Consider the following 8,370-nt stretch of genomic DNA (forward strand, 5'->3'; position numbering starts at 1 on the left):
AATATATAAATTTAACATTCTTAATATTCGTTTATCCTTTTATATCAAAACTTATTAACTTAATCATTATTAATGCTTAAGATTAGCTATCGGAATTCGAAGAAATTTAATTGTTAAATCAATGAAATAATTTACCTTCGAAATATGAATTTAATGTAACAAAACTAGGAAATTTAATAGTTTAGCACAATTCTTTTATTTTGCACATAAAATTTATTTCTACGCACTTATTTAAAACAATTAGATTTAATGCTAAAATTTATTAAAGAATTAAAAATGCAAATGAAATATGCACTGATATTTATATATATATATATTTTTTTTTTCAGGATTCTCACATCCTCCCCTCCTTAAAATGAATTTTGTCCTCAAAATTCTCACCTTCTTGCATTTTCGGGCAACCGGCAATTTGGTGCTCGCTACTTCCGCACCTCAAACACTTTCCTTGTTTCCTCCAGCATCCGTCCTCAGTATGGCCAATTTTCCTACAATACCCACAAGTTGCCTGGGGAGTGGTCACACGACCTCCTTGCGAGGCGTTCCTAGGTTGACCTCTTCCATTTGGTCCTCCGTTAGCTCCATTATCTCTTTCTCCGGCACCTCTGGCACCAGCTCCTCTCGCTAGAGCGCCTCGTGGTGCTCCATGACTATTTACTCCACCCGTTCCTCGACCCACTTTGGCCGGTGGAGCATTTGCATAAGTCGGCTCTCGACTACTGCTAGGTGCAAATCTTTTTTTGGCCTGGAAAGTTTTTACTTGAGCTCTGGCAACTTCAACCCTTTGAGCTCTCTCTACAGCATCAGCAAATGTGTCTATTCGAACAGCAGCTAATCCCTCCTGAATTTCCACGTTCAGTCCCTGCACAAACCTCCTTACACGCCTTTGCTCCGTAGCTACCAATTCCGGAGCATAACGGGATAATTTCGTGAATTGAATCTCATATTCTGCGACACTCATCGCCCCCTGCCTACACTTAATGAAATCATCCTCTCTTTTTTCTTGGATGAGAGGAGGAAGAAATTTGGCGTTGAATTCCCTTGTGAAGTCCGCCCAGGTCCTAGGAATATGATTCCTGTCCCAATTGACCCTAATTAGGTTCCACCAGGAACGAACAACTCCCTCAAACTGGAATGCTGCGAAAGTCACTTGCCTCTCTTCCGAATAATTTAGGGCGGCAAAAATATCAGAGATCCTCTCCCACCAACCTTCCGCTACCTCAGGTTCTGGTCCTCCATAAAACTTAGGAGGTCCAAACTTCAAGAATCTCTCTAATGCCCGATCCTCGGTATCGATTGGGCCTCCTTGGTGATGCACCTGTCCAGGGGCTTGGTGCTCAGTCATGCGCTCTAACACATCAGTTATCCTATTGATTGCGGTGGCCACTGGATCTCCGGCCACGTTTCCCTGACCATGGTCTGGGTTGACCTCAGGTTCCCTATCACCACTACCCTCGGGGTGTTGCCTAGTTGGTCTCCCCCGTCCTCTACCTCTAACTTGGAGATCCATAGTCTAGTTATGCCTATTGATAAGAATAAAGTAATCAAGCGAAGATGTTGCTATTTATTTACTTGTTATTATTAAGTGAAGTCAACATGAATACCAAGAGAAAGAAAATTAAACACTTAAAGCATATATTCACATACCAAAGTTCATACAACTTTAAAAGCCAAACAATTCACGGTACATTCAATATTTTCATACATAACTCAACTTAAATCTTTATAAACACGAAAGAAAACAATACAATAATACACAAATTATTATAGCCACATAGCTAGTAGCTCAACCCTTAGTTTAGATTCGACTTAACCTTCGTTAGTTTAGTCCTGGACAATACCACTAGCCCCCACTTGTTCTTTTCAATTCCTCTATCATATTAGTTTCTAACTCTAGAATTCCTATCACGTCGCATCCTTATGGATTTCCTCATTTCTTACATTCTAATATAAACTCTCTCATTTGCTATTACTAGCCTCTGCTTTTTACCCATTTAAACTCGTATCACTCGCTTCAGATAGAAGTAAGTTCTTGAACAGTCACAGGGACTAGTCATTCGATGCCCTAGAACACACTGCCGAAAGGACGCTTCTGGTCCTTACTTAAACTACTATTTCACCCAAAGTTCAGATTTAAACCCACATTTTGGGTAAAAGATGGCATATAATCCATTGTAAAATTATTCATTTTAACAAGTAGAATTTGCACTAATCTTTAAGATCTCACTACTGGCCCTTCACTTTTAACTTTCAAAAGCTAGCCTTGGTCTCTTTAATTCTATTTCTTCAAATCAACTCATGATTTCTGATAACGTCATAAGGCAATATGCTAAATTCCTCCCAAATTGCAAATGCACCATTGAATGAGGTATTTAATACTCGAGTACAAGAATCTGGCAATAGGATAATTCGCAGCTCAGGCTGGCCAGTCCCAAGAGTAAATCACCTATATGTGAGATTCCTACCCAACATACGCATCTAATATCCCCAACTGTAGACTTTTGTTTCACACTTAACAAGCCAATCCCAACAGTCCGAGAATCCTCTCCCGGCACGAGCTCGATAAGAGCTCTGATACCACCTGTGGCGGCCCCACTTCCCCCTAAGGTGAACCAGAGAGTTGGCGGGTCGCCTGCCCAGCTCTCGCCGGGACTCACGCAAGCAAACCGACCACTAATCCACGTATAACTTAAAATCAAAACACAATTTGTCATCCGGACGTGCCAAACCTTTAAACGACTGGAATATTAAATCACATTAACTTCAGAGATAACATTACCAATGAACATCCAACCGTTCACTCTTAAATACATCTCCGACTAGTTCAACACAACCTACAAATATACATTATAAACCATACAGCAAACTCATCAAGCTCAAATAAATTCATACAAGCCAAAACTTAGGGTTTGCACTTTTCCAGCTTCAAGTGACAACCCAAAACAAAGATACAAGTACGATTCGAAATAATATTTACATAACGATAAGATAGACTTCAAGTTTCTCGATTCCCAGAACCTGTTAAGGAAAACAAATATCGTGTGGTGAGCTAACGCTCAGTGGTGCCCAAAACATGCAATCATATAAGGCAAGTAACGAGTATTAAAATTCAACAATTAGGAAAGCGTATAACAGCACACGGTAGGATACAGGGCTCTCAGGAGCCATTCTCCGCGCTTGATCAGAAATTACCGTAGTTGACCCTCCGTCAACTCTCACTACTAACGGTCCATGTAGAACTCCTTATTTTACTTAACTCCGGCCACCGATCATACCCCAGCTCCGGGCCCGCACGACAAAATAAAAGAGAGCGGTAGTACTCGAGTATACCCCCTGGATAAACTAGTCGAGGGATTCACCCAACGACGTCACAAAATAAGAAATTACCAGGTCAGGATAAGAGGCCCTCCCACCCTTAAGGTGTAGTACATTCCCCTGCCTAGTGATTTAGTACTTGAGATAGGATAAGAGGCCCTCCCACCCTCAGGTATGGTACATTCCCCTACTCAGTACTTAGCACATGAGATAGGATAAGAGGCCCTCCTACCCTCAGGTGTGGTACATTCCCCTACTCAGTGCTTAGCAAGTATTCCAAGGTTTTAGCATTTGAGATAGGATAAGAGGCCCTCCCACCCTCAGGTGTGGTACATTCCCCTACTCAATGCTTAGCAAGTGCAAGCAGGATATTTCACGAAAATATTTCAAGCAAGTCACCACTCGAAAGAGCTAGTGCGATAAAGTACACACTGCCCACTTCGATGGATCAGAAACCATTTTCCAATTATCACATATCAAGTCAAGAAAGCACTTTAATCAAGTAGGCATAGAACAAGCAAGGACACTCACCAATTCAAAAGTAATTGAGCGAGAAATCTTTAATTGTCCCCTCTGGGATTCTCTTCAAGACTAGCTTGGGCACCTGAAGCAATTTGACAAGTATTTTTCACTCATAATCACGCATTACTCAAGAAAGGAGTTACACTCATGTAGACTTGTCAATACCTCAAATTAAGAACCTTAACCACTCAAAATAAAGGTTCAAAAGTGAGGTTTTATTAACACAAGGAAAAAATAATTTCCTTCATGAAATCAAGTTTAAAGCGACCAATTATCATCAAGAAGGAATAACGGGTTTTCAAAATTTCAGTTTATAAGAAATCGGCAAAATTTCAGCTTTGCACGTCAAACTTAGAAAAATCAGATCTTGTACTCAGTAGGTCCAAAATTGGAAAACTTGGTACCGTTGGAAACTACTTCCAAAGTACTAAAAGTTCCTAGAATACACCTTTCTAAGATTCCACATGGAAAACATTCAAAAATAAGCTCAAAGTCTCTGTTTTTAGTTCATAAGGCAGATTTAAGTTGATTTTTGGTCAACTTTGAAAATTCGGAAAAATTCACTTGTTTGGAACTAGCTTTTGAAATTTATAACTCTATTAGTGTTGTAATCCAAGAGTATAACAAAACAAACGGAACAAGAAACGGAGTTTTGAATACTAAGATATGGCAACTCAAAGTTACCAAAATTCCTTTGTGAAACATGGGTTTTTCAAACTCGAGTCATGAACTTTGGTAATTTATTTGACCCATGCAACGGTCTCGGAATAACACCATAATTAGCAGTATAATACTACCATATAAGGGTTGTCTCTCTACCAAATTTCATAGAAAAATAGGCACGGGAAGTCACTTAACAAAATCACTCAAGTTTCCAAAATTTTAAGGCAAAGCTGCCTTGTATATAAAAATTTCCTTTTCTAAACTTTTGACCAAGGAAAATCCTCTAAACATGGTTCATTTACATAGAAAAGGTTTAAGGGTCATCCCAGAACAACATTTGTGGTGGTTAACACCAAGAGATTAAATTTGCAAGTCTACACTGAGCCTTGCATCAAATCTGTCCCAAAAAGGAGGGTTTTCAAGAACAGAGCAGGTTTCATATTTTGATCACAGGTCACTCAAATTAACTCGGAATTTGGCATGGTTTATGGCATTGGAAAACATAATCATAGAGCTATAATTTCACAGAAGAAATCATTTTGAAATTCGGCACACAACTAGATCGAATTCGAGCCACAAGTTGTAGCCTCAGCATTTTGTTCTTGTAAAACAGAGAAACAGAGTAGTCATCTTTAAATGGTTGGTTCGGCTCACACACATGGTACCAGAACATACATTATATACCGTTGGAAAGGCTGGGATATCTAGTTTCAAATGCCGCTGACGGAACTCGATTTTGACATCGGAGCATAGAGTTATGGCCGAAATACAAAAGCGGGTCAGAGTATTACGAAAACAGTTTTCCAGATTTACTGGCTTCACGAAATTGATCCCATTGACCAACCAAACCCCAATATTTTTAAATGAAACTTTATACACCATATATTCAACATATAAACATGATATATAAGTCATGAAACCCTCAAAATTCTGCAAAAAGGGGTGCGGTTGAAACAGGGCAAACCTGAACATTTTTGAACTACACATCCCTTGAAGTCGAGACTAGCTAGGTATCATTAATCTACCCATTTAAGCACTAAACTAGCATTATATCCATCATCAATCATTAATCCAAGGGTGGGAGTTCATAGAGCCCACCATCAAAATTTTCCGACATGAAATAAAACAAATAACATGTAATTTTGGCAAATAATTCCACCACAATAAATCTGTCATCGGCTAAACAGAATTCCAGCAGTTAATTGGTCATAAATCCAACTTTTTACTCGGCTAAAACATGATATTAAGTACTCAATTTCGGCATGCAATTACTTAGCTAGTCGATTAACATTTCTAGTCCAAAAATCCGATTCGGTCAGCAACAAGAATCATCCAAAAATCCAGAAATTTATTCAGTTTTCCTCGGCTAAGCTTGCATGTAAGCTGATCCATTTCATTTTTATTTTTTTTTTCTTGCTTAACCGAGCCAAGGAGCTGTATGCAAAGCTTAATCATCTTGTTCTTAGTTAGATCAACGCATTTATCAGCTCAGACTACTACAAAGAGACAGAATTGAAGCTGTATTTCCCAAAACAGTCTCACGGCAATTCCAATTTCTTCCTAATCAGATTTTCTCATGCCTTGATTGCATCATCCGAGTGCACAGCTCAACAGGCATGTCCATAGATAGTTCAATCTATCACTAATCAACTTATTCTAGCTCAGTAATTACCTCACAAAGAAGATTATACGCACGGCAGAAAGCTGAAGTTTCTCCCCTCTTGGTTCACACGCGATTGAACGTGATGTTCCTGGTTGCAGTGGTTGCAATAGTTGCGGCTGGAACTGATGGAAATGGTGACAATTAGCAGCTGGGTGAGGTTTAGAAAATGCAAAGGAAACTCACGCACGGCCTCTCCCTCTCTTTCCTCAAGCTCATTGACAGAAACAGAAAAGATTTCAGCTCGCAGCTTCCTTTTCTTTCCTCTCGGATTGCAGAGTGCGGCTCAGTCTCTCCCTCTCTATCTCAGTCGATGTTAACGAGGTGAAGGTGGAGTGTGGTCTGAGGTGAATTGTTGCAGAGGAGGTGGAATGGAGTTGCGGTAGCGGTTTGTGATATAGAAATGAGGAGGGAGAAAGGTGGTGCTGCGGTTTTGAGAAGGGGTTGAGTGTAGGAGTGGTAAAAGTTTTTGCATTGGCCGGTTAGGGTGGTGGAGTTATAATGTTGTCCAGAAATTTTGATGGGTTTGCATGGTAATTTGTGAGGTAGTGGAGGGTATTTTGGACTTTTCACTTTTCCTTCTAATGACCACTTAAGCCCTTGATTCGAGCTATTTAAACTATAAAAATCAAGTTTGACCTTAATATATAAATTTAACATTCTTAATATTCGTTTATCCTTTTATATCAAAACTTATTAACTTAATCATTATTAACGCTTAAGATTAGCTATCGGAATTCAAAGAAATTTAATTGTTAAATCAATGAAATAATTTACCTTCGAAATATGAATTTAATGTAACAAAATTAGGAAATTTAATAGTTTAGCACAATTCTTTTATTTTGCACATAAAATTTATTTCTACGCACTTATTTAAAACAATTAGATTTAATGCTAAAATTTATTAAAGAATTAAAAATGCAAATGAAATATGCACTGATATTTATATATATATTTTTTTTTCAGGGTTCTCACACACTCGAATCTAGCACCAATTTCCTACAGTAGACAAGCACTTTGTTGAACAAAACTAGCTACATAAATCTTCCAATTCGCTAGAAACTGAGTGAATTATCGTACCTTTTGGTTTGCTTCAAAGTTACTGATGCACTTTTTGTGAGAACCCGAAAATTTTCACATTTTCTAAGTATTATTTTATTTCTTTGCCTACATTTTATACTGTCCTTTAAAATATTAAAATTTTATACTTTTTTATAAGTGAAAATAGTTTTTAAGTCATTTTCTTGGTACAAGTTAATGTACGTTATATTGGAAGTGCATTATAGACGTGGGACCTGCTTGCGTGATAAAATTTTGGAGACTAAGTAATTTTTGTGTTAAGTATTATTATTTTACCAGGTGCTAGGAGATAATTGGAAGTTAGCTAGATTAATTTGTATTGGGAGACAAGAGGATGAGAATAACATTAAAAGGTACTAGGTGTCGCGACCCGATTGGAGTTAGACTTTGACCTAACTTTCTTACCTTTACTAAATACCAAATGTGACCAAAAATATCCCATTTCTTCTTCTTTCTTGGCTGAACACTTGAGAGAAAGAAAGAGAGGAAAAGTTTCATCTTCAACTTCAAATCCAAGCCAAATCTTAAGTTCCAACCATTGGAAACTCAAATTACTCCATAAAAATGTCTTGCTAGGGATGATTAAGGAGGTTGGTGGAGTTGTTTTGGAAAGGGAAGACCTAAGTTACTAGCTTTTTTGAGTTTTTGAGGTAAGTTGCTAAGAAAGTTCCTTCTTTGCTTTCATAATGGTTGATTAGTGGGTTGTAGTGGCTAAATAGATTATTTTGTGGAAGATTTTAGGGTTTAAAGTAGAGTTTGACAAATTTTAGAATTTTTGATGATTTTTCTGATTTTATATGATGATTGTTGTTGGGACATGGAATGATAGCATAAGATGGTGTGAAATGAAGCTTTGGTATGTTAGTTTTGATTGCCTAAAGAAATTTCAGCTAGAGTGCATAAATTCCAGTTTAAGGTTTTCAATTTGCCTTGTTCTGCTCGGTTCTATTTGAGCATGTTAGAGGTCGAATCAGGCTTAGGTTAAAACATGAAAGTTGTAGAGAATGGTGTCAACTAGCTGCCTGTAAAATTTCAGCTCGAACCGATCACTGTAACCTGTGAAATGATCGAAATACCCTTGACTGCCCATGAGCCTGTTTCGCGAACAGATTTCTGTTTTCGTGGAGATTTCC

At 38.1% G+C, this 8,370-nt stretch overlaps 1 long non-coding RNA gene across 1 annotated transcript; it reads right to left on the reverse strand.

Moving 5' to 3' along the window:
- Positions 1-2,718: 2,718 nt before the first annotated feature.
- On the reverse strand, positions 2,719-6,337 carry LOC140037366 (uncharacterized). Its single transcript, XR_011841296.1, has 3 exons — positions 6,170-6,337; positions 3,844-3,916; positions 2,719-3,015 (listed from the first exon to the last, which is right to left on the reverse strand). It is a non-coding gene; the product is annotated as an uncharacterized lncRNA (long non-coding RNA).
- Positions 6,338-8,370: the final 2,033 nt, after the last annotated feature.

This window comes from Coffea arabica, chromosome 2e, assembly GCF_036785885.1.
Source record: "Coffea arabica cultivar ET-39 chromosome 2e, Coffea Arabica ET-39 HiFi, whole genome shotgun sequence".
Taxonomy (NCBI): Eukaryota; Viridiplantae; Streptophyta; class Magnoliopsida; order Gentianales; family Rubiaceae; genus Coffea; species Coffea arabica.